The sequence below is a fragment of the Ambystoma mexicanum genome, chromosome 4q (genome assembly GCF_040938575.1).
Source record: "Ambystoma mexicanum isolate Mex_15411 chromosome 4q, UKY_AmexF1_1, whole genome shotgun sequence".
NCBI classification, from domain to species: domain Eukaryota; kingdom Metazoa; phylum Chordata; class Amphibia; order Caudata; family Ambystomatidae; genus Ambystoma; species Ambystoma mexicanum.
In genome coordinates, this window is record NC_090928.1 from 1011442482 (window position 1) to 1011465872 (window position 23391).

The 23391-nt window shown below is 43.5% G+C and overlaps 1 long non-coding RNA gene across 1 annotated transcript in view; it reads left to right on the forward strand.

Moving 5' to 3' along the window:
- LOC138468144 (uncharacterized) overlaps positions 1-10283 on the forward strand; it is a 67163-nt gene extending 56880 nt beyond the window's left edge. The window contains exon 2 of the long non-coding RNA XR_011268211.1: positions 8813-10283. This is a non-coding gene — a long non-coding RNA (uncharacterized lncRNA). The remainder of the gene's footprint in view (positions 1-8812) is intronic.
- The last annotated feature ends 13108 nt before the right edge of the window (positions 10284-23391 follow it).

Below are 23391 nucleotides of genomic sequence, written 5' to 3' on the forward strand. Positions count from 1 at the left end.
CGAGACCGACTTACTGCTCAGAGGTGACCGAATAGTGATCCTGCAATGGAAGATACAACTGATAACCGAACTGGCCCACCAGGGGCACCAGGGCACTGCTAAAACAAAGGCACGTCTACGCCAGAAGGTATGCTTTACGGATCTGGAGAGGCGTGTGGAGGAATTTGTTGTGGCGTGTGTGTGGTGCCAGGTGGCGTCACCAGCGCAGAAAGAGCCCACCATTGAGACAATGTCACGGGGCGCCAGACCATGGGAAGTGATCCACGCTGACTTTGGTTCTACGACCCGGGACAGGCACTTTCTGTTCATCGTTGATGAGTGGTCAAGGTACCCGGAGGTGGAGTTTGTTGAATCAGTCGCATTTTAGAATGTGGTGGTGCCTGTCGAGAAGATCTTGGCCACTCATGGACCAATTTGATGGAAGAATATGGAGTACATCACTGAAAGGTCAGTCCACTGTGGCCCAGGGCGAATGGCGAGGCAGAGCAGTTGATGATGACTCTAAATAAAGTCTTCAGCATTGCCCAGGGACAGGGTCAGTGTCTGCAAAGGGCCCTGTACAAATGTCTGCGGGAACACCTGGCCAGCCCCCACAAATCTACTGGGATGGTGCCAGTAGAGGCAATGTCCAAGTGGTGTCCAAGGGGTCTTTTGCCAGAAACAGGCGAGCGTGAGCCCGCCATCATAGATAATGAGCAGGTGGAAAGGAAGAGGAAGGAAAGAACAGAGCAGGAGAACATTCAGAGGGGACTCAGGCCTCGGCATCTTGTCCCCGGCGATGAGGTGTTGGTAAGAAACCAGCACCCAAAGGGAAAGCTGTCCCTAACATATGAGTCAGGGCCTATGGACGTGGCGGCTGTGAAGGGATCGATGGTGACTGTATATGATGGGACTGCATCGGTCACTCGAAACGTCAGCTTCTTCAAGAGGCTGGGTAAATTCAGGACAGAGACGGCATAGAGCAAGGACATGACAGAGGTACCCGATGAGGGCGGTGTCTGGCTCTTCTGCCAAGCGCTCTGGCTCGGGAGAGCTCAGGTGAGGGCGTCCCAATCCGGGAGGTCGGCAGGAGGTACCCTCAGAGGACTGGGTGAGCAAAGCCTGCCCACCTCAATGACTATGTGCTGGAACCCTGAACTGGTAGCAACATCCGGGGGGGACTGACAGTTGGTGGTGGGAACAAGGGTGGTGGCAATTAAAGGGGTTTTGTAAGTTTGGTAGTTAGGCATTCTTTGTTCTTTGTTGTTATGAAAAAGGAGGAGTGTGGTAGACCCCTTTAAAGGCACATGCACGCGGCGTAGTGACGTTGCACTCCGCCGCATGCCCTATAAATAAAAGGGGCTGTCCGGGCCACAGCAGAGCGACCGCAGAGCCCGAGATAACTACATCAGTGTCTGTGTGAATCTGTAGGCTGGTGGGGGCTCACAGGCACTCCGGGTGGAACCGAAGACACACAACACTGAGCACTATCAAAGAGGACCTAGCACGCTTCCTTGGCCAACACAATGTTTTCATCCTCGCCTTTTACACTGTGGCTGGCGTCACCTGGTTAACAGACATCAAAATCACAATAAGGACCACTATATGACCAAGGCATTGCCTAGTGCTGTCTCGTCTCTACTTAGCCTCTTCTTTTTATTTTGTTACCAGTCTCTGAAAAGGTCCCATGTACACTGATATAAACCTTGCACAGACATTCTGCAATGCTAACCAATCAAATGACTGCAAAATACAAAGTAAAACCATGAATGGGCACTTTCTTAACATGCATTAATATACTCATGCACATTGAAAATGAAATAACACTCACTGGAGTTGTGCAAATTGTGTATGCAGCACACATTCAGATATGCAGGTGAGCAATACCGTGTGATGCAAGAATGTGTCTAGTTGCCCACATGCCACAGTGACTTATTATCAAGAAAAACAAAGGATTGTACAGCATATGCTTCCTCCTGGATCGAACCGAAATTCAGCGTTAGGTGAGGAGTGGTTCCCAAGTGGGGTTCCATTAGAAACGCCAGTTCCGAGTCCTTGTTCCCTTCACTCACTGTACACAAAATGTTATCTGGAAAGGTAAGTGCATCATAAAATGGCTCACCCTCAGCATTGCACACGATTCTATTTCATATCTTTTGGCTTCTGCTCAGCAGACGTTTTCTTGTCATATTCTCTTAGAGGGAAATGCAAACTAATCCTCTCAAAATGAGGTGCTATTCATTTAGTAGTTCAAGAAATCAGCACAGCCGGCATCAGGTGATCCCCAGATCACAAATGGCTTCTGACAGAATTCGAAGCGCATCCTGTTGCCACACAGCGAGACAAGTCAGACACAAGTCTCGTCAGAAGCACTACAAAAGGTGCAATATTTTCCAAACGTCCCTGCAGATTTCATTCTAATTGTGTCACAAATCCCTTGAATAATTCACTGGAAGGAAAATGCATTGCTCACGTATCTCTTCTCCTCATTGGAAACACCATACAGTTATGATATAATCAACATTAACAATGCAATGTTAAAATGCTGCTCGTGGCTGTGGCAGGCCGTGTACATTAATTGTAACGTATTTATTAAGTTTATATAGCGCTTTACTCCAAAACCTTGCACATTTTAACAACAGGATACATATAACAATAACAAAATAACAGTTACGGTAGAAGCACATTACAATTTTGAATCAGGCCAACAAAACAGTAAGGGAAGAGGGAGAGTAGTGCAGTAGAACTGGGAGGAAGAGGGAGGGATAGGGAGGAGGAGGGAAATGGAAGGGGTAAAGGGGTGAGAATGGGGTGGAGGGGGAGGGAGATTGTTATGGGGAAAGAGGGGAAGGATGGGGGAGGGGGACTTAGAAGGGGGGGTTTCATGGCGAGGAATGGAGAAGGAGAGATTTAAGGATTTAATGATATTTAATCCTTATTTATTTAATTTATTTAAAGGGATTTAATGTTAAGAGATTTAACATGAATATGTTAAAACAGACATGTGTTGCTCTAGGTAAAGAAAATGTCAAATGTTACATCTATTCAATATCAATACTAGCAGCACGCTGAGGTCAATCAGCAGCTTAGCAAACCGTTAATGGCTTCTGATTGGTACGCTGTGTTGTTGCTCCTCCCACTCCGTACCATTCTTTATGAAGAGGCGATTTGCCAGAGCAGTGTTTGAACCCCACACTCTCGGCCACCCCTCTGGCATTGGCCAATTTAATGTGCAGGAATTGCCATAAACACATTGGTTTTGTCTTGCAGTTCCCACAAAGGCAATAAGCACACATCTTGTGTTACTCTTACAACATGTTGCTTTTCTCATAGTCACGAGGATTGCTCTTTGTTGATGTTATCGTCATATTTGTTGTTAAGTAGGCAACTATATATACAGCTGTCTCCCTTTAAATCATATGTTGAGTAACAGACTACAGGCCGCTATAGATGGGCACATTGTGACAGGGATGTAGGATTGGTCAGGCAGCAGCACCTGCACATTAGGGAGCCAATTGTTCCCTGGATCAAATTGTTGCCTAGGACCTGGTGTCTGTTACCAAGGTTTGTATAGTCTGCCAGTGAGCATTTCCTAAGGAAGTAGCCAGTCTCACCTGTGGGAGAATGATATGTCATTCCAGAAATGACTGTAGGCACAGTGGGAATGTATGTCAACATGTATGTGTCAGTTACTTTCATCCAATACATATTTCTCAAATCCACCCTCAAATTGCTTGTTAACTAATAAATGATGATAGGTGTAGATGTGGTGGGTAGAATTTGCACATGCCATGTCAAACATGCGTGAAATATTGACGGCAAACCACAAAGTCCCCGTATTTTGACTGTCCAAGCAAGTCTGACTTCTTCATCTTTCAAGGGAGTATTAAAAAAACAAATTTTGAGCATATTTGGCAAATGGAAATGTTGTAACCAAGAGATGAACAGTATAGAGGACGTCAGGGAAAAGAGACAATGGGCCTTATTATGACCCCAGCGGTAGCCTTGCCGGTAAAAACAGCACTGCTGCCGCTGGATCATACATGCCAACCCTCCTGATTTAGGTGGGAGACTCCCAATTTTTAGTGGAAAATACTGCTATTTTTCACGTTCTCCTGCCTAAAATAATTATTTCCCCAATACATTCCTATGGGGAAATTGTTGTCTCCCGATATCTCTGTAGAAATCTCCCTCCCAGGCGTGTCAGAATGTTGGCATGTATGCTGGAGTCATTTTTTTTTCAACGCCCGGCAATGGGGACTTACCAAGGCATGGCAGTTCCGGTAATTCCCCATTGGCGGGCAATGGAAAAAAAATTACTCCCCATTCCCATTTGAGTCCGATTGGACTCAATGGGAATGGAGAGGATGGATGCACCGGCACTTTGTGCCACAGTGCCGGTGCATCCGTCAAGGTCTGTGAGCGAGTGCCATTGGCCCACCATTTCAGATCTGGCGAACGGGACGGCACCCACCTTCAGAACTCAGAGTATGCCGGTCCTGTAACAACGGTGCCGGTAGTTTAATGGCACCTTTGTTACCGGACCGGCATACTCATTATGAGGCCCAGTGTCAATTCTAAGTCTAATGGCATGCAGATGTACTTTTTAGACAGTTGGTCTATGAAAAGACAAACTATAACTTCGTGCAGGTTTATTAGGTAAACATACGATAGGCGATATTAAGCATGGGCGAGCTGACAAGGGCACAACCAAATCTACAGTATTATGACAGTTCAAGCAAGCAGAATGTCTTAAACTTCAAAGGGAGTTTGAACAAAGCTTGAGCGGAACTTGAAAAGTTTGAAAACAAGGGCTGGAAAGTCCAGAGATTCTTCGGGAAAAAAAAACATGCCAGGTTCAAGGCTAATTGAAAGCGTGCTTTGTTATACAGTTGGTCCATGAAAAGACAAACAGTTATTGTTGTGCAGTTGGTCTATGAAAAGGCAAACTGTAACTGTTCATGTACATGTTTTGAAAGTTTGCTACAGACAAATATAAATCATTTCTAAAAATGTACATGAAGATTAATGTGTTGTAATTAAGTAGAACTATTCCCAAACATAGTACAAACAGCTCCTGTTTATTCACCCAGGAACAATTCTGTGTATTCCTTGTGTTGCACAAACTACAAATGGAATTTCACCAAGAAACAATTCCATTTTGTATTTTGCATGACACAATGCCCAAATAAAATTGGATCTTGGCACAGAAACATGAGTTATGATGGTGTGGTATTGCAGGGGATGCATTTAGTCGCTCTCCCTGTGAGCTCTGCTGATGAAGGGTGGCAAAAGCTTAATTTCCACCTATGAAATACCATTGCTGCTGAATAGAGGTACTACTTGAGAAAATGCAGATCTGATTCCAAGGCTTGATATGTCCCATTGACCCAAACATCGAGCAAAAGGTAAGGTGGGCCATGTGTGGTGGCTCTGATTGGGCTTGGTCTCGATGACACTCGTGAAGATGTGACACATCTCTCAGTCCTGAGATAGGTCTCACAGCACTGGGTGAATACAGAACAAAAGAAGGTTCACCCGGGACCAGGTCAATTGGAACCGGGGACCACTCCACTGAAACAGTGCAGAGCAGCTGAATGTAGTGACCTGTTAATCCTTGTCTATGAAAAGCATCTCTTGGAATTGAGGTGCCCCGCCGAGCTTCACATAAGAGAAAGGAGACACACCAGGGATTGGGCTGACAAAATACAGGGTTTCCCCAATCCCAAAGAACAGTGATGGAGCAGACCGTAAGGATGATCTATTTAGCCTCATCAAAACAGTACTATCTGAACAATATTTATAGGGCAGCAATATTCTTCCTCGTCGCATGACACACACCTAATTTGGAACCGTGATTACAATAAAAGGTTGCACAGATTTGCAATTACGTGCATTGTACTCTGATCAGCAAAACTGCACTGGGTCTTGAGCTTTAGAGAAATTCATTTTAAACTGCAGTGGCAGTGACTCGAGAGGGCGAGGGATGGGATACCTCCCACCCACTTTCCAAGTATACAATATTGGCCCAGATGGAGAAATCTCCAGGCAGTGAAACCACAACCTCTTGCCTCATCTGCAATATACACTTTCCAAGTATACAATATTGGCCCAGATGGAGAAATCTCCAGGCAGTGAAACCACAATCTCTTGCCTCATCTGCAATACCATAGTCTAGACCTACACTTCTCTTTTAGAAGTCCAGGTAGGATCTGGGCACTGTGAAAATCCTACTCAAAACATACTCATCCTGATTGCCATTTCAACTTGGAGATTGACCTTTCATCACTTACAACTTGATATGACCTGATGATCCTGGGGGGGGGGCTTGTGAAACAATATGGTAACATCTAAACCCAAGTGGCACAAGTCACTGGACATCAAGGATTTGTTAGTAGTAACAGATCACAACAGAAGCATGTGATCAGTGATCCCGACAATCTTTAACATTGCATTTAAAGACATGGGAGACTCACCAACAACTACTGAGGCCGATAATGCCCTTCTTTTACAAGATAAAAAAAGAACATGCTGCAAGAATTAAAACAGGATCTCTCCAATTGCAAAACAGAATTCCATTGCTTAGACCTTATTTAAAACGTGGAAGCAGTAGAAAAACAAATTGAAGCGATTGAATCTTTTCTGATGGAATTCTGAAATGATCAGGCTGGTATTGACCAACGATTATTGATGCTTCAATGGTATCAGACTCTAATGCTTGCCAACACTGAGAGTGGGAAAAATCGATCCAAATGGAATAAAGTAAAGAACCAGGGCAGGAGGCAGGAGGGACGGTCCCCAGCTTCTATTATTGAGAGACATACAATGCTACACACAAGGGTTGTTTAGATACATCTTTGGCTTCACAATAGATGTAGACATGGTTTTTTACCATATACCATATAAATGTTTTCTTGACCTACTAAACATTTTCCCAGATATCTTAACAAAGATCCATTTCTTTCACATAAAGGAAAGTTTGGGGAAAAGGCCAAGGGGGGCATTACAAGGTTGGCGGTAAGGTTTAACGGCGTCGGTAAAGGTGCCGGTGCTGTTTACCCCTTACCTCCGCATTACGAGGTCCTTTAGCAGGTCCCGCTAAGGGCGGCTGGTTTTACCAGGCGCCCTTAGTGAGAGCCGCTAAAGGACCAGCATGCTAAGAACGGGCCCGTTATTAACAGGCCCGTTTTTAGCATGGTCCCCATTCCCATTGAGCCCTATGGGGCTAATGGGAATGGGGATGGGTTCCCTGAATGGGGAAATACTGGGTCCTCCAAGGTTGGAATGGCCCGGTAATTCCCCATTCAGGGAACCCGGACCCGGTATGCAGTAAGGGGGTAACCATGGCGCTAATAGCGCCATGGCTACCGCCAACCTCGTAATGACCCCCCAAGAGTGTTAATGTTTACACCTTTTGTGGAACTGATCTTCACTTGTTCCAGGAACCGACATAATCCATACTTCAGAAATGATGGTCAATGAGGTGGTCCCAAGAACACACCTCCCCCTTACAGATGAGGGTTTTCATATCATTACTGGCTGAAGCTTCTTCTTTACTCCAGATGGATTTTCCAATGGAGGGACTGTGTTCTTCTTCATTGGCTGGAAAAAAAGACAGCAATTGCTGTATAAAGCTTATGACACCTCCAAGAAGATGATTCTACTTCAAAGTGTATGTATAGAGCAGCTATCTTGATATGGTTCCTAACTTGAGTTTGCCAATGGATTGGGTAGAGTGAAACCTGTGTTGAGTTCAAATACTCTGTGATCCCCTTAACTTCTCACAAGGCTTACTTTGGCTGATTAAATATGACTGTCTTTTAGGTGCTGTGGGGAGAGGGAGGGAAATACATTTTTTCATATTCAATCTGGCATCCCACACCCATTACTGAGTTTCACCCTCAGTATGTTTTCTTGAAGATGTTTTATATTATTATAGGTTGATCAGTTATACATGATTTGCTATATAATGCACATGTTATATGGATGGTTTGCTTTATACTTGTTGCTGAGGTTTGGTTAGTAGCAAGAACGTTATGGGAATTGTTGAGATGGAATGGGAATTTGTTGAGACGTAAATGTAACATTTACCTGGGAATTTCATTTCTTGAACAATTTATACTTTAAAATAAGGTGAATGGCTGTTAAAGCAATGCCTTTTTTGTTTCTCTATTTACTGGAGAGACAAGTAAAATATGTTTGGGAAAACTACAACTATTTTGGTAAAGCTGAAGTTTACTAAGATTACACAGCACACATACAGAATCCTACTGCTACTCTCCCTCAATATACAGGGAATAAACTCTCCCCTTTAAAAAGAAAGCATTACAGGAAAGATTGCTACATCAAGATGTAGGTATCTTCCTGTTTCAAGAAACCCATCTGAGAAAAGTAGATAAATGGTGACTTTCTCGCATAATGCTAAAACAGACTTAATGATGGTATGTGTACTAAGAGATGCTGGAGTGCATTGCATAGGTTTTCATGTTGATTTAGCAGATAAATGTGTTATCCTCTTTGCAATTTAAGTCCCAAATGACAAACAGACCTGTTTCTTTCATCGCCGTTTTCCATTTTTTCCACAATTTGCAGAAGTAGACCTATTTTTGGTTGGCAAGTTCAACATGGTAATGCACCTGACCAAGAGTCGCTTCTTTGACACTGTGATAAATTACTCCCTCTCCTCCAATGCTTTGAGTCAATGGATTTGGGCTTGGCGTGATTGCTATGATCTGTTCCCCTATTTCTTTATCATACTCAGTGCAAAGGGCAACTATTGATGGGAAAATGCACGCATGCTCTTATTGATTTTACCATTTTATGTCTTCTCTAGTGCCCGCACCCTCACCTCCATCATACTGGAAGAATAGCAGGAAGACTGTGTGCATGACACCAAGGATTATCCCAATAGTGCAACGAAGATGTGGGAGGCATTATGCACTCAGACAACCGTATCGAATGTACCCTCGCACTGATGTGGTGGAAGGAGGTTGGCATAAACCACTGGCTATAGAAGAGCTATAAGTGAAATCAGACCAGGGCAAAGTGACATCATGAAGAGAAGATACTAAGGTGCACTGAAACTGTAGACAAATACTTAAAGAATGATACTGTAACTGAAGTAGCAAGAGAAACATGTATTTAGAGACAAATAAATCATATACACCAAGAAGATAAGTTAGAGGAACAGTAGCAAAAGTGTATACACAGAAGCACAAAGTAGATGAGACATGTAGAAGCGTGCTGCAGTAGAAAGTATAACGTGAGCGAAACAGCCATAATAGAAAGATAGATGTAGGATTGTGTCAAAACTGCCTCAGAAGACAAACCAAGGCTCTGAGGGTGAAAGACGCTGAAGAAACTGTTTTCGTGCAAGGAACGAAGAATATCTGTTTGGCTGAGACTAGAGGATGACACATCAAGAAACAATTGGAAGGTACAAAGGGAGTCAACACGCATAAACTATAAATGAAGGACATATTTCTCTTAGATTAAACAGAAGCAAAAACATTTTTAAGTGCCAAGTATTGAACAATTAGGGATGCAGAAAGCACATGTAAAATGGAACAACCAAGTCTCCAGAGGACAAGAGGAGTAATAACACCCGAATATTATTAAATTAAATAGACGTAAAAAAAGGTCAACATTGACAAATCCATAGTCTACTGCATGTGGTGCAAGACTGAAAACAAGGCCTATTCATTAAGCTCCCATTGAAGATAGCAATGTACCTACACTGCCTTAAAAATCTCAGAGAAGAGAACAGCTAGCAAGGTCAGCTACAAAGGACCAGCCTTGGCTCATGGTCTAACTGATGAAAGATGGTAGGCTAATTGACCAAAGCGGCAGTGGTCTGACGTTGTTCCCCGCACCTGGGTTTTGTTTGTTTATGTGCTGCTAATGAGCTGAATGTCCAAGGTTAAGAGAGTATGCCAACCAATCATAAGGGGCTATCTAGTGGCATACTATACTATGTTGCAGAAGCCAATCCGCTATTATTTGTTCTCTTTAATCTGTTTTATACGTATTTAGAAGTAGTTTGAGGCGTGCCTAATAGATAAGGGGCAGCCAATGATGTTATTAACACTTATGCATACTATAGGTATATGTGTTCCCTTAACCAATCCCTCCCCTGGATAGGTTTGTACTATTTGACACTTAGGATGATGTCATAGCTGACGTACATCGAGGTATACATTCTTTGTGTAATGGAAAAGTAACTGAGAGACAGAGAGCTGCAATTTGTATGGCACCCAGAGTTCCCTAATTTATTTGAGCTGACAATAAAGTTGTACTTCGCCATATTCTTGGAGTCTGTCTGGTTATTTGGGCCCAACATCGTTTATTATGATAATTCCATTCTGCGCAAGAGCTACGCCCAAAAGTGCTAGTGTGCACCTCATACTTGGTGCTAAAATGATTTGGTCTTGAAATACCATATTTTAGAAGGGAAAATAAATGAAAATAGAATTCAATATTTCTAAACAAATGATAATGGGGAAGTGTCAATTGAAACATTGTGGGAATCCTGCCACATAGTCCTGAGAGGTCAATTAATTAAGCTATCTACGATTAAAAACAGAATGATGTGATCCCATTTGAATTAACCTGAAGCCTATATTTTGACTCTAGAACAAGAGCATAGACAAACAGGTTACCACAGGGTATATCGAAGATTAAGAACTTTTAGAGGGGGAATGCAAAACGTATTAGTAGATGAGGCAACTTAAACACAATTACATACCAAACAGCTGTATTATTCCAAACGTAACACAGGAAATATAGTTCTGGCATATGAACTGCATCAGCTTAGAACGAGGAATAACATAAGATAACTAAAGTATTCTGAAAATAATTTGAAATCAGTCAAACTCTGACCGAATTTCTATACTTCCTTGTTTTCGGGCCGAAAATGCCTTTGCTAGGTTGCAACAGGCTTTCCTTAATAGAATACTACTTACCACTCTTACAGAAACAGATAAGAACCACTTGGAACACCACACTGAGTGTGAAGATGTGCAGCAAGCTATTAAGTCACTCTCCATCTGGAAAATCACCAGGTGCAGATTGGATATTCTATTCCCTACTGTAAAATAATTTGCAAGCCAGTTCATTGACCCTCTTTCACATCTGTTTAACTGTTTATTGATAGCTTGCAGTGTCACTTCACCTACGTATGGGTCTACCCATACCCTCCTACTTAAGACAGCAAACACCCTGAAGACGGCTGAGCAAATCGGAATCCAGCAATTCTCAATTATGCTACTACAAGTTATTCCAAGATACTGGCAATTCGACTGTACCAGCTTTTTTCAAAATGGATCAACGCCAACCATTTGGAGTTCCTTCTCAATTATCAGACACATGATCATATTTGCAGGGTAATTAAAGCTATGGACCTTTATAGGAAAACAACACACCACTGGCCTTTCTTGTATTTAATGCATGTAAAGCATTTGATAGCATTGATTGGTGATATCGCTCTGCTGCTCCAACAACGTAAGGATTCAGATTGAATCTCAGCCATCGCCACGTAGTTATTAAATTGAATAAAGCAATGTGCTGATCCTATCCCTATGTACCTTGGACCACACCAAGGATACCTGTTATCTCCATTATTGTTTGCCCTTGCATTAGAACAGTTCACTTTTAAGATTAGGCATAAGCCATCAGTCACATAGGTTGACACTTGCCTGACCACTCAGAAACTTGCTTTGTTTGTAGAAGACATGATTTCCATGATAACCAACTCAACACCCAAACTATCGAAAATAGCTGAATATGTGTTTTCAGGTATCAGTCTATGACATTAACAACACCAAGTCCTGCTCTCTAAATATTTATACCACCTACTACTTCCTATTGAAAATGGAAACAGAGAGGCTTAAATATCTAAGTGTCTTTATCACGAGTCGCCCAGACACCCTTTATCGACAATTCCCACAATATTCTGCATGATCAGTTTTGAGACCTTGATCAATGGAAAGGGTACGTCCTTTAAAATGAATTTCACGTTTGCTCTATATTTTTCAAGCCCTTCAAATCAAGGTGCCACATACAGCGATAAAGAAATTACAAACTAGAACATGGGCTTTCATATGTCATCCGAAATATCCTAGATTATCTAGAAAAATCTCTATGTAAACATCAACAGTGAACAGCAATGCCAAACATTTATAATTACTTGATAGCAGCACACATTTCAGTGTTATTTGATTGGACAGATTTCCAGCAAACTAAAAGATGGAAATAATTGTAACACTTAGAAATAATAACCGTGTTGGTGTCCATGCCATGGCTAGCTCCCAAAAGCTGACCGTCCAAACTGCTTATGAGAACTTCCACTCTCGTTAGCCTTTTCGACTGGCGTGTGCCTATCTGGAAACGTAGGCTCACCCCTTTAAATCCTAGGTTTATGCTAGGTACAGATGAAGAGGGTTTTGTTAGATGTTGAGAAGATATCTTCATAACCTGAGTCATTTATAAGAAGACTAAGCTTTGAACAATGCAAGATAGCCTTTTCCATTCCAGAAACGGAACCATTTTATTACATCCAATTATGACATTGGGCTTCCCAGCCTGATGTTCAAAGCGGGAGTGGAAGAGAACTAACAGCCTTTTAAAAATTAATGTTGTTTAATCCTTCAATGGATAAGATATCTAATGTATGCAAAACATTAACAAGTGACAATGTTGAAGAACAGTTGAATAATGTGAAAGGAGTGCAGGGGTTGGAATGCCCAATCCCACTTTCATCTTTGGAAAGTTTTTGAAAATAGCCATAAACATGTCTCTGGGCCTCATTACGAGTTTGGGTCTGGGTCCGTGGTCCCTGAATGGGGAAATACCGGGCCATTCCAACCTTGGAGGACCCGGTATTTCCCCATCCAGGGAACACATCCCCATTCCCATTTGAGCCCCCAAAGGGCTCAATGGGAATGGGGAGGGAGCTAACAACGGGCACGTTAATAACAGGCCCATTGTTAGCTCCCTGGTCCCCTTCAGGGAACCGCAAAGGACGTCTGGTCTGACCAGACATCCGGAGCGGGTCCCGCAAGGGAACCTTGTAATAGGGCGGAATGGGTTTAACGGCACCGGAACTTTTCCCGGGCTGTTAAAACCATTCCGCCTGGGTCGTAATGAGGCCCTATGTGTGCCACAATAGCTGAACATTTCTATAAAGTTATCCACCAATGGTACTTAACTCCAGACATTCTTCACAGTTTGTACCCCAAGGCCTGCATGCTGTAAAGGGGAGAGGGTGTCCCGGGTTGGTTCCATGGTTCACATATGGTGGCAGTGCCCGAAAATGAAACCTTTTTTGGTAGAGATTGTTAATTTAACCAATAAAATCGTGGGCATCCATTTACATTTAAATCTACTGGTAATCCATTTGGGTGATTTAGATGCCCAAGACATGTTTACTTTGGGAGGGTTGCACTGAAAGTTGGCACACCATATGCTAATTGCAGCACGTTTAATTTTAGCCCATAATTAAAAATCGAAAGAGCCTCCTTTGCTGCATATGTGGTGGGCTACATTTTGGCATGTTTGCGCCATGGAGAAGATCACTGCAGATAACTTTACCAAAGATATGTTGGTATTGGACCCATTAATCTCGTATGCCATTTTAGAGAGACATTGTTCTGTAATCCCTTAGCAGGCATAAGGAGGAAGGTGCATATATTGCAACTCCTGACTTACCCCACTGTGAATCTTTGAGACTCATGCCCACAAATCATAATTGTTAAGTGAAATTACTCCAGTGTACAGCTGCAGCAGGAACAACACTCACTGCACTTCAAAACATTCCCTACCCCTACATTATAGAAGGGGGTATGATGCTGAGTGCTGTAACAGAAAATTTGGGGAGGAGCTGCCACCCATGCTGATGGCCCCCTCCCAGGTTCCTCAAAAAAGCACAGGGGCAAGCCGCACTGATGGCCTGTCTGGACCACCACACGTGCACAATGTCCATGATGACACTGCTGCTGCAGGGGCACTTCTGCAATGAGCTTGCTGAAAGATGTATTTTTGAAGCAAAGCTTAATTATTCACCTGGTGTAGAAACAAAGGGGCATTGCCTGGCACCTGGCACACACATGCCCCAGCCACCATTGAGGGGTGAGGATTTGTTTTATTAGAGGAATTTTCAATATTGGCCGCAAGCACCAGAGAGCGATGGAGCGTAGCGAGGGAGCACGAACCATTGAAAGTGGGACGTGGCAGGAGGAGGAAAGGGGATTAGCTCACTGAGAAAATGTTTTGAAAACTACATTAAAATAGTGCATCATACACAAAACTTTCTAGGAAAAATCAAATAAAAAGGCTGACAGTTTTCGATCAGTTTTGTTGCATAAGCTTGAAAATATCCAATAGATGCAAGCCGCCAACATAGCACAGAACATTTCCCAGAGCATTTCATGCCTTTCCCCACAGTATATGCCAGAGTAAAAAATATTTTGACGCTCGCTGTGCCCATCCATTTCCATGCTGGCTGCACAAATATGTGCTGTATTGCCATTCAGGAACATACTCATGTTTGCTTAGCGTGCAATGTCAGTAATGATACTATAAGAAAACATGTCCAAGCTGGCTCTGCTAATATATATAATATGTATGCGAGTGTAGAGAAGGAGCCAAGTACACCCACCTCAACCATCTCGCCCATATTGCCTAGACGTTGGGAACCAGTGTGTGAGACACGTGCAGTACCATTGAAAATACAGATACCAAGGAGAATCCTGGAGGCAAGGTTCCCATTGAGAAAGCCATACCTGCATACAAGACAGTATGATGGCCATTTGAATGAAATCCCAGAAGAAACAGAGCAAATGTCTGGAAGAACAGAATGGTGAGGTCACACAAAGCCAAACCGGTGTACATAGAAGAGATTTAGAGACAAGAGAATGAAGATATTCTATAAGGCATCAAGAAAGTATCAAAGATAAGTGACATTGGGCTCAAGATGAAGAGGCTTATGCTACAGAAACGATGAAGATATCAAGTCATTTTACACGTGTACATATGCAAAGAAACACAAGCTGACAAAGCTGACGAGGCAAGCTAAGCAGTGAATAGATTGCGGCATGCGTCAGTGTATACATATATAAGAGCAAGTAAAGAATGGATGTTTCCACAAGAGTGTTTTAGCACAGCTGGACTAGAAAAGGAAGGCCTCTCCAGTGTGTTGCAGTTGAAAAATCAATTCAAATACAGGAGTGAATCTCAGAAGGGCAAGGCTGGATGAGCCCCAAGAAGCCAAGGTTATGTTGTACTTGGATAAACAATCATGTGAAAGAACGAAACTCCTGTTCAGAAGACATGGACAAAAACATGGAAGACATCGGAGGTCTATTGAATAATAGTATTTTAAATACACCAGAGCTTGAATTTGTGGTCTTCAGTTACGTGGAAGGATGAAGTTGGACAAATATGACGAACCACACCTACGCAGGGAGGTAGAGCCTGCTTCTACTCCCCTGAATTCTCCAGAGCAAAGAACATTTTCAAAGCCGAGTTCAAAGCCTTAAAGCCACTGAGGTGATGATAGATGATATGCTACTTGGTAGGAAGCTATGGGTTTGACCAGCTCACCAGCACCTGGAAGTCCAGCCTGCATGCTGCTGATGTAGGTGGAAGAATACTGACATGTAAGAATGCCAACCAATTGTAGGGGGCCACGTAATTAAGGGCCCTATAGTTTGTGTATTTAGTGACGTTCATAGTGACCTGTTCTGAGGGGAGGGCTTAGTTGCCCCACCTGATGTTAAGGAGCCTATCACTTTCTCAGACTAGTATGGAATGTATACTTAGATGTTTCTTAAGACCCAATCATTTTCTCCACTGGGAATTTTAAAGTTTGCCACGTAGGATGACGTTAGTTAATACGTAGATTAATGTCATCAATGAATAGTTTTTACTATAGGTATGAGATTTTTTATGCGAATCGTTGAGACCATGTTGTGAGACATCCGTTTATGTCTGTTGTACTCCCTGTTTTAGATAATTTACATTAAAATACTCCTTTTTGACAACTACCTGAGTCGTTTTGATTATTGATGTTTGATTAACTTCTGCATCCCTATTCATCCCCATTCAACAAGGGTTTGGTTGCCTCATCTTAAAGGGCTGGGGTGCCCCAGTTCACGTGGTAGCAGAGATGATGGTTAAAAATCCATCGATCTAAGTAAGGTTTGGGGTTCCCGGCAATATCGGACATCCTCTGCCATTCGGCTGAAAGGAAGTGAAGCTCCCTGTAGATAGCGGAACCAGTTTTTAAGATAAGTCTTGCAAGCATAGGTGATATGGGTCCCTCAGTTTGTACGAAATCCCCTTCCAGCTTCTACAGGGAGCTGTACGGATGGAAGGTTGAAGCGGCTGATAAAGAGGCGGCGATCACGAGAGTCGGAAGTCGAAAAAGCGAATGGTGAGTAAAAACTGAGTGAGGTGGCAAAATTGTGAATGGGCAGTGAGTGGAGAAAGTGATAAGGGGAAAACGAGCAACGGAGGGAGGTTGGGGTAAAAAGCAACACGAGATGATGAACGTCGAGTTATTAAGTAATTGACTTGAGGAGAGGAGCCAAGCAATTGAGAAATCGTGAGTTGAGGAACTTCACAATAAAAGTAAGCCCAGTGAGCAGCGCCATAAGCATGTAACAGAGGGAACTGTATCTAGAGTTTCATTTGCAGATGACGTATGCCACAGACTTGTTTAAAGACAGTCCAAAGAGAACATTTCACATCCCAGTCAGGATATTTTTTAGGGGCGAATATAAGTCTCGAGGATCGTAGACTGAGATATATGTGGCCGGTCCAGTATGTCAGTTTGTCTGTTTGTTTTATGTGATTGTATAGATATATATGTGGTGAAGAAATAATAAAGGAATTCAGAGAATTAAAAAGGAAAGTGTGAGATTTAACAATTAATTATTTATTTGTTGAAGTTGAAATTGATGGTGCTCAGTGAAATAAGTAGATTGCAGTAAAACGTGATATAGAGGGTTTGGAGCTGTGATGGATGGTGCACGCTCATATTGTATTATTTTTCTTGAAACGTATTGTTGAAAAGTGCAAAGTGTAAAGGTGAGTATTAACAGTCAAGTGTGACTATTTAAAATGGAGGATATTACTCCACTTACACATCTGTGCAAGCAGTTAACAAAACATGTACCCAAGCTTAAGCAGTACAGTGCAGAATGGGTTAAGGGCAGGGCAGATAAGATGTTCATGCCATAGCCACAAGGGGGATAACTTTCGAATGCAGTTTTTCAGGACATGACGGCATCTTTGCATGCAGCATACACAGGAAAAAAAGTTAGACAAAAGGTTAGCGAGCTTAGAGCTCTGGAAAATGTACCAGGAGGAAAGGGAAAAGCTGCCTCTTGCAGACTGGATACTTAACATATGCAAAGATGGGGGTGAGGAGGCTCCTGCTCCCCCGCCACGCCTGAAATAAATGGCAATAGCAAGAAAGATGCCGGATTGTACCCATCAAGAAAGCTTAAGGCAGCGACAGGTTAAAGCAATCCGGCATATGAGTCGCCTGAGCAAAGCAGCAACAAGGGTGTGGAAAAATTCCCGAGAGAGATGTGCAAAGGGGCAAAGAGAGAAAGGACAAGGAGAGAAGTGATCGACAAAGTAAATCATTAGATATAGGAGGAGAAATAAAGAGCTGGAAAGGAGAAAAGGATAAGGCTGAGGAGGTAGCACTCATACAGAACAAATGGATGGGTGTTCAGATTTTTCTCAAACTTGATGGTAAGAGCATCAAGGATATAGGACAAAGGGAAGATGGAGACAAAAATACAAAAAGGATTGAGAGAGAGAGGAACGAATGAAAGAAAATGGGCCAAAAAGGAAGTTTAGACAAAGACGGGTACAGTTGTATCAAGAACAACAACTAAACGAAACAGGAAAGGGCAGAAGAGCAAAGAAAGTATGACAACAGACAGAGTGGAATCGAAGAACGGGAAAGGATAGAAAGAAAGAGAGAGGAAGAGAAGGAACAGAAATTAAGGGATAAAAGAATACAAAGGCGAAGAGACAAAGAAATACAAAGGGCAAATGATAAAAGAGATATGAGAAGAAAGAAGACAGGGTGAGAGAAGACGCAAGGAAGCAAAGAGAGCTTGACGATGAAATAGAACAAAAGAGGAGGCAGAGAGCATGTGATCTTGAATGTGTAGAAAAATATTTAATGGCGCCTAACCCAATAGTGGCATGGGAGGACATAGAAGAATTCTTCCCAGCACATGAACCAATACCAGATCTGTCAAGAGCAAATCTAGAGGATGAGTTTGACTCTAGAAGCATTGGGGATGCAATCGATAGAGTCTATCATGATATGAGGACTAAGAAAGAATTGCAGGGAAAGGTTAAAAACAATCAACTCAAGAGTACGCAGCTGTATGACAAAGAGAGAGGCTCATGTAGTTTTGAGCCTAAAGAGCTGTCTAGAGACGAAGAGGAGAGAAGCCACACAAGTTGGCGACAGGATATGTCAGATGAGGACAGAGAAACCTTCTGTGGGGAGGAGGGCGGTAACACATGTGCTCCTGAAGGATGTTTTTCAATAGACAAGGAGGTAAGATGGTTGGATCTAGACCCACCTATATCTTGGACGTCAGAATCTCTGACGCGGCTGGATCAATCTAAAGGACAATCCCATGGTGATAGGGGGGACTTGCAACCTTGTGTGAGCAGGTTAAGGTCGCAACCAGGAAGAAGGCGGTACAGAGCCATTGTCCCTGTTATGAACAGACAGATGATGGGGGACGAATGTGAGTTTGGGATTCCGTAGTTTCCCTTGTTAGAGAAAGGAGGAGCCAGACCGCAATATATACCATGGCCACAGATGGATAAGGATAATTTAAGGATACAAACTCCAGAGATTAACCTCTGATGCTGGGAAATGGATACACGAGTTAGAAAAAATGACAAGAGGAAACACGTTAGCTGTAGGGGACATTAAAGGTCTTCTATCCGCTATCCTTGGGGAGAGAGCTGATGATGTTTGGTCAAGAGCAGCATATTCCGGTGTTACTGCATTGAGCACCGCTCATGATGGAGCAATGTTCAATAACTGTAGGACAGTAGTCTGGAAAGCTCTCAGAGTGCTATATCTGGACATGTCAGGAATGGAACTTTGAGACACATGAGCCTTGGGGGAAATCTATACCTGTATTTTATCAAATATTATGCCAAAGGCTGCCAAAGCCAGTACAGAAGCAGCTCATGAAATTGGTGGTAATGGAAGCAAAGCCATGGTCAGAAATACAGCTGACCATTGTGCATTATTGCAGACTGATGCAAGAGAAGAATCGAAAGAAAGATGATGCTAGGAAAGGTAAAGAGGCGAAATTAGTGCAGAAACAATCGTCAAAGTATGCCATTGAAGGGGCGATGTTGACTTGCAGAGAAGGGACAGGTCCACAGCAAGCAGCAGGCATGCTGCAGGTGAATAACCAAAGGCAGTGCAATCAAGGTAATAATTAATTTGTACTACTGGGAATGGGAGGCTTCAGAGGCAGAGGCTTCCAGAATAATCAGGGAACTGTCCAGAATAACCAAGGTGGGTTTCAAAACACACAGAGTGATAGTCAAGGCATGCAGGAAGGGCTAATTAGGAGATCTCCTGCATGTCGGACATGTGGTATGTCAGGACACCTTGCACGCATGTTTAGAAGCCAAGGGTTCGTGCATAATGGGCAGTTCTCCAGAGCCAGGACCACATACCCGCCTGCATATTCTCAACACAATGGAGATGGGTTTGCTCAAAATTAGACAGTGCAGCAAACACAAGCACTGAGAGTACAGCACAATTTACAAACACAGCAGGCAACAATGAGTCCACCACAAGGGCAGTCACAGCATTCACCTATGCAGATACAGCAAGGCACAAGCACGGGACAATTGATTACTCCTAGGATAGGGGCCGCCACTGTTGATGGAGGGAATCCTTTCACAGGTACAGGGATGAGAATGAATCCATAATAGGACAGCTCACTGGGAGACTTGATGTGTTTGATACTATCTGTGATGCCCAATCCTCAAGAGGAACCAAGGGTTAATGTCAATATAGCAGGAAAATGTTTTTTTCTTTTTTAGAAGACACAGGTGCAACACGCTCAGGTATAGGAGAGGGAAAATTTACAATGTCTGGAAATGCCATGAATACTCAAGGTTTCACAGGAGCTACAAGTAAAGTTCCTTTCACTGAAAAATTGACAGTCTCTGTAGGAGAATGTGACATGTCTGTGCCATTATTATATTGAAGACAGACACCTGTCAATATATTAGGTCGAGATTTAATGAGCAAGTTGAACATGACAATTTCGTTCACTGATGAAGGCATAGTGTGTTCAACACCAGGAATGCATTATTTAAACTTGAGTGAGTTTATTATGGCGTTTGCAGGACAAGTGGCTGTACGAGAAGTAACGTTAGAACCAGGAGTTTTTTACTATGGGGTACAAGCCCCTTGCATATTACAGTTGGATTTTAGACCCAGTAATGAGGGGTCACTTTCCTTTTGAACAATCTTTTGCAGCTGCCGCCTTCACCATTGAGCAAGCTGCAAGCATAGTAATGGAGTGTTCCATGACGTTATTTGTTGAACATGCTTTGTTTGGAATTTTGGAAAAGCCTAAAGGCACGTTGACTTCTCAAAGGGCTTCTGCCTACGAGGTGGTTATGTCGAATCCAGCGATTAAAATAGTTTGATGCAGAATAGTGAACCCTGCCATGTTTGTAGCAGAACCACTGGCAGAAGACGAGCAATGCACATGATTGCTCGAATTATGAGAAATTCTATGATGAACTTTTGAGGGTGAAGGAAAATGCATTGGTAGCTGGGGAGATTCTCTTTATTATTGGTTCTTCTAAAATCAATCAAAATGATGGACAGAGTTCTGCAGGTGCCGCTGTGGGGATGCACATGGCCAATGGGGAGTTTGAAGTATTGATAAGTGCACAATACCATCTCACTTTTCAGCACAGGCTGGAGAATTAGTGGCACTGATTGTCGCGCTCGAGAATCACTCAGATCAGGAAGTAACCATGTACAGTGAATCCACCTATATGATGTTGACAATGCATGCAGAGCTAGCACATTGGAAAAGGAGGGGCAACCTCTGAACGCGCGGCACTCTGATGTATCACGTAGCTTTATTGGAAAGAATCATTAAAGCATTACATCTCCCAGTCGCCATTGCAGTCGTTAAGTGCACAGCACACACTGAAAGGGCAGATTTGATCTAACATGGAAATCAGGCAGCAGATGAGGAAGCAAAACGGTTTGCATGTTCAGAAATTATTATGAAGTTTGATACGCCTGATGTGAATGAAAGCATGGTGGTGATGATGAGTGTGCCTAATTGTTATACGAATTTGTCTAAGACTCGCTAGTAGAGATCCAAGGGAAAGTGCCTCAGGATGAGAAAGACCTTTGGACGTGAAGAGGGTATTATTGAAGCCCTTCTGAAGCATTGTGGTGACAAGACAGCACTGGTTAACCAGTGATGCCTTTAGCCTTATTTAGGCTGGCATTAGAACAGCTACACTTCCCTGGGCATGTCACTAGAGAGAGCCTCACTGCAACAATTGCAGAGAAATGGTTTGTTCTGAATTTGGTAGAATACGTTGAATTTTATGTAATAAACTGCATTGTATGTCAAAAGTTTACCGCTTCAAAAACAAAGAGGTGATGGCTGGAAGGTTTAGAATTAATCTTAACCACTGGCAATGCTCTGGGCAACCCTCCAGACCACCGTTCTTCGCCTGCCAAGACATTACAGAAGGGGAAAGACCATATGCAAATCAGGCTTGGCCCACCCCAAAAGGGGCAGTCCAGCCCGAACTGCTAGGCCACATCCCTTCTGCACGAGACCACAAGCATCCCCAAACATGTTACGCCCTTGTTGGGGCTCATCAGTGAGGAGTAGCTTGGGTCTCTAGGCCCAGCAGGCACGGGACCCAAGTCTGGGCATACCCGTCCCACTCGGGGTGAGAAAGCAAAAACAAAGAGGTGATGGCTAGAAGGTTTAGAATTAATCTTAACCACTGGCAATGCTCTGGGCAACCCTCCAGACCACCGTTCTTCGCCTGCCAAGACATTACAGAAGGGGAAAGACCATATTCAAATCAGGCTTGGCCCACCCCAAAAGGGGCAGTCCAGCCCGAACTGCTAGGCCACATCCCTTCTGCACGAGACCACAAGCATCCCCAAACATGTAACGCCCTTGTTGGGGCTCATCAGTGAGGAGTAGCTTGGGTCTCTAGGCCCAGCAGGCACCGGACCCAAGTCTGGGCATACCCGTCCCACTCGGGGTGACAAAGCAAAAACAAAGAGGTGATGGCTGGAAGGTTTAGAATTAATCTTAACCACTGGCAATGCTCTGGGCAACCCTCAGGACCACAGTTCTTCGCCTGCCAAGCCATTACAGAAGGGAAAAGACCATATGCAAATCAGGCTTGGCCCACCCCAAAAGGGGCAGTCCAGCCCAAACTGCTAGGCCACATCCCTTCTGCACAAGACCACAAGCATCCCCAAACATGTTACGCCCTTGTTCGGGCTCATCATTGAGGAGTAGCTTGGATCTCTAGGCCCAGCAGGCACGGGACCCACGTCTGGGCATACCCGTCCCACTAGGGGTGACAAAGCAAAAACAAAGAGGTGATGGCTGGAAGGTTTAGAATTAATCTTAACCACTGGCAATGCTCTGGGCAACCCTCCAGACCACCGTTCTTCGCCTGCCAAGCCATTACAGAAGGGGAAAGACCATATGCAAATCAGGCTTGGCCCACCCCAAAAGGGGCAGTCCAGCCCGAACTGCTAGGCCACATCCCTTCTGCACGAGACCACAAGCATCCCCAAACATGTATCGCTCTTGTTGGAGCTCATCAGTGAGGAATAGCTTGGGTCTCTAGGCCCAGCAGGCACTGGACCCACGTCTGGGCATACCCGTCCCACTCGGGGTGACAAAGTAAAAACAAAGAGGTGATGGCTGGTTTACTGCTGGACACACACTATGTACAGTTAGAGGAGTTATTCTGAGACTTAATGGTCCGTTTCTGCATTTACACATCGACTATTTCGACATGCTGCAAGTCTCTAATGGATACAGATATATGATTGAAGTGCTATGTCCCCTTTCAAGGTGGATTGAGGCTGGCCATTGTACACTTCCAGATTCCACCTGTGCAGCGAAATTTCTAGTATGAGAAGTGTTTCCTAGATGGGGAATATGTGAAGATAAGATCAGATAATGGCCCTCATTTTGTTAATAAAGCCTCTGAACAGATAAACTTGTTGCTTAGTATAAAGCACAAGGTTTCATCGGCTTATCACCTGCAAGTGAACAGAGTCTGTGAGGGACTCAATGGCCTGATTAAAGAAAGAATAGCCAAATT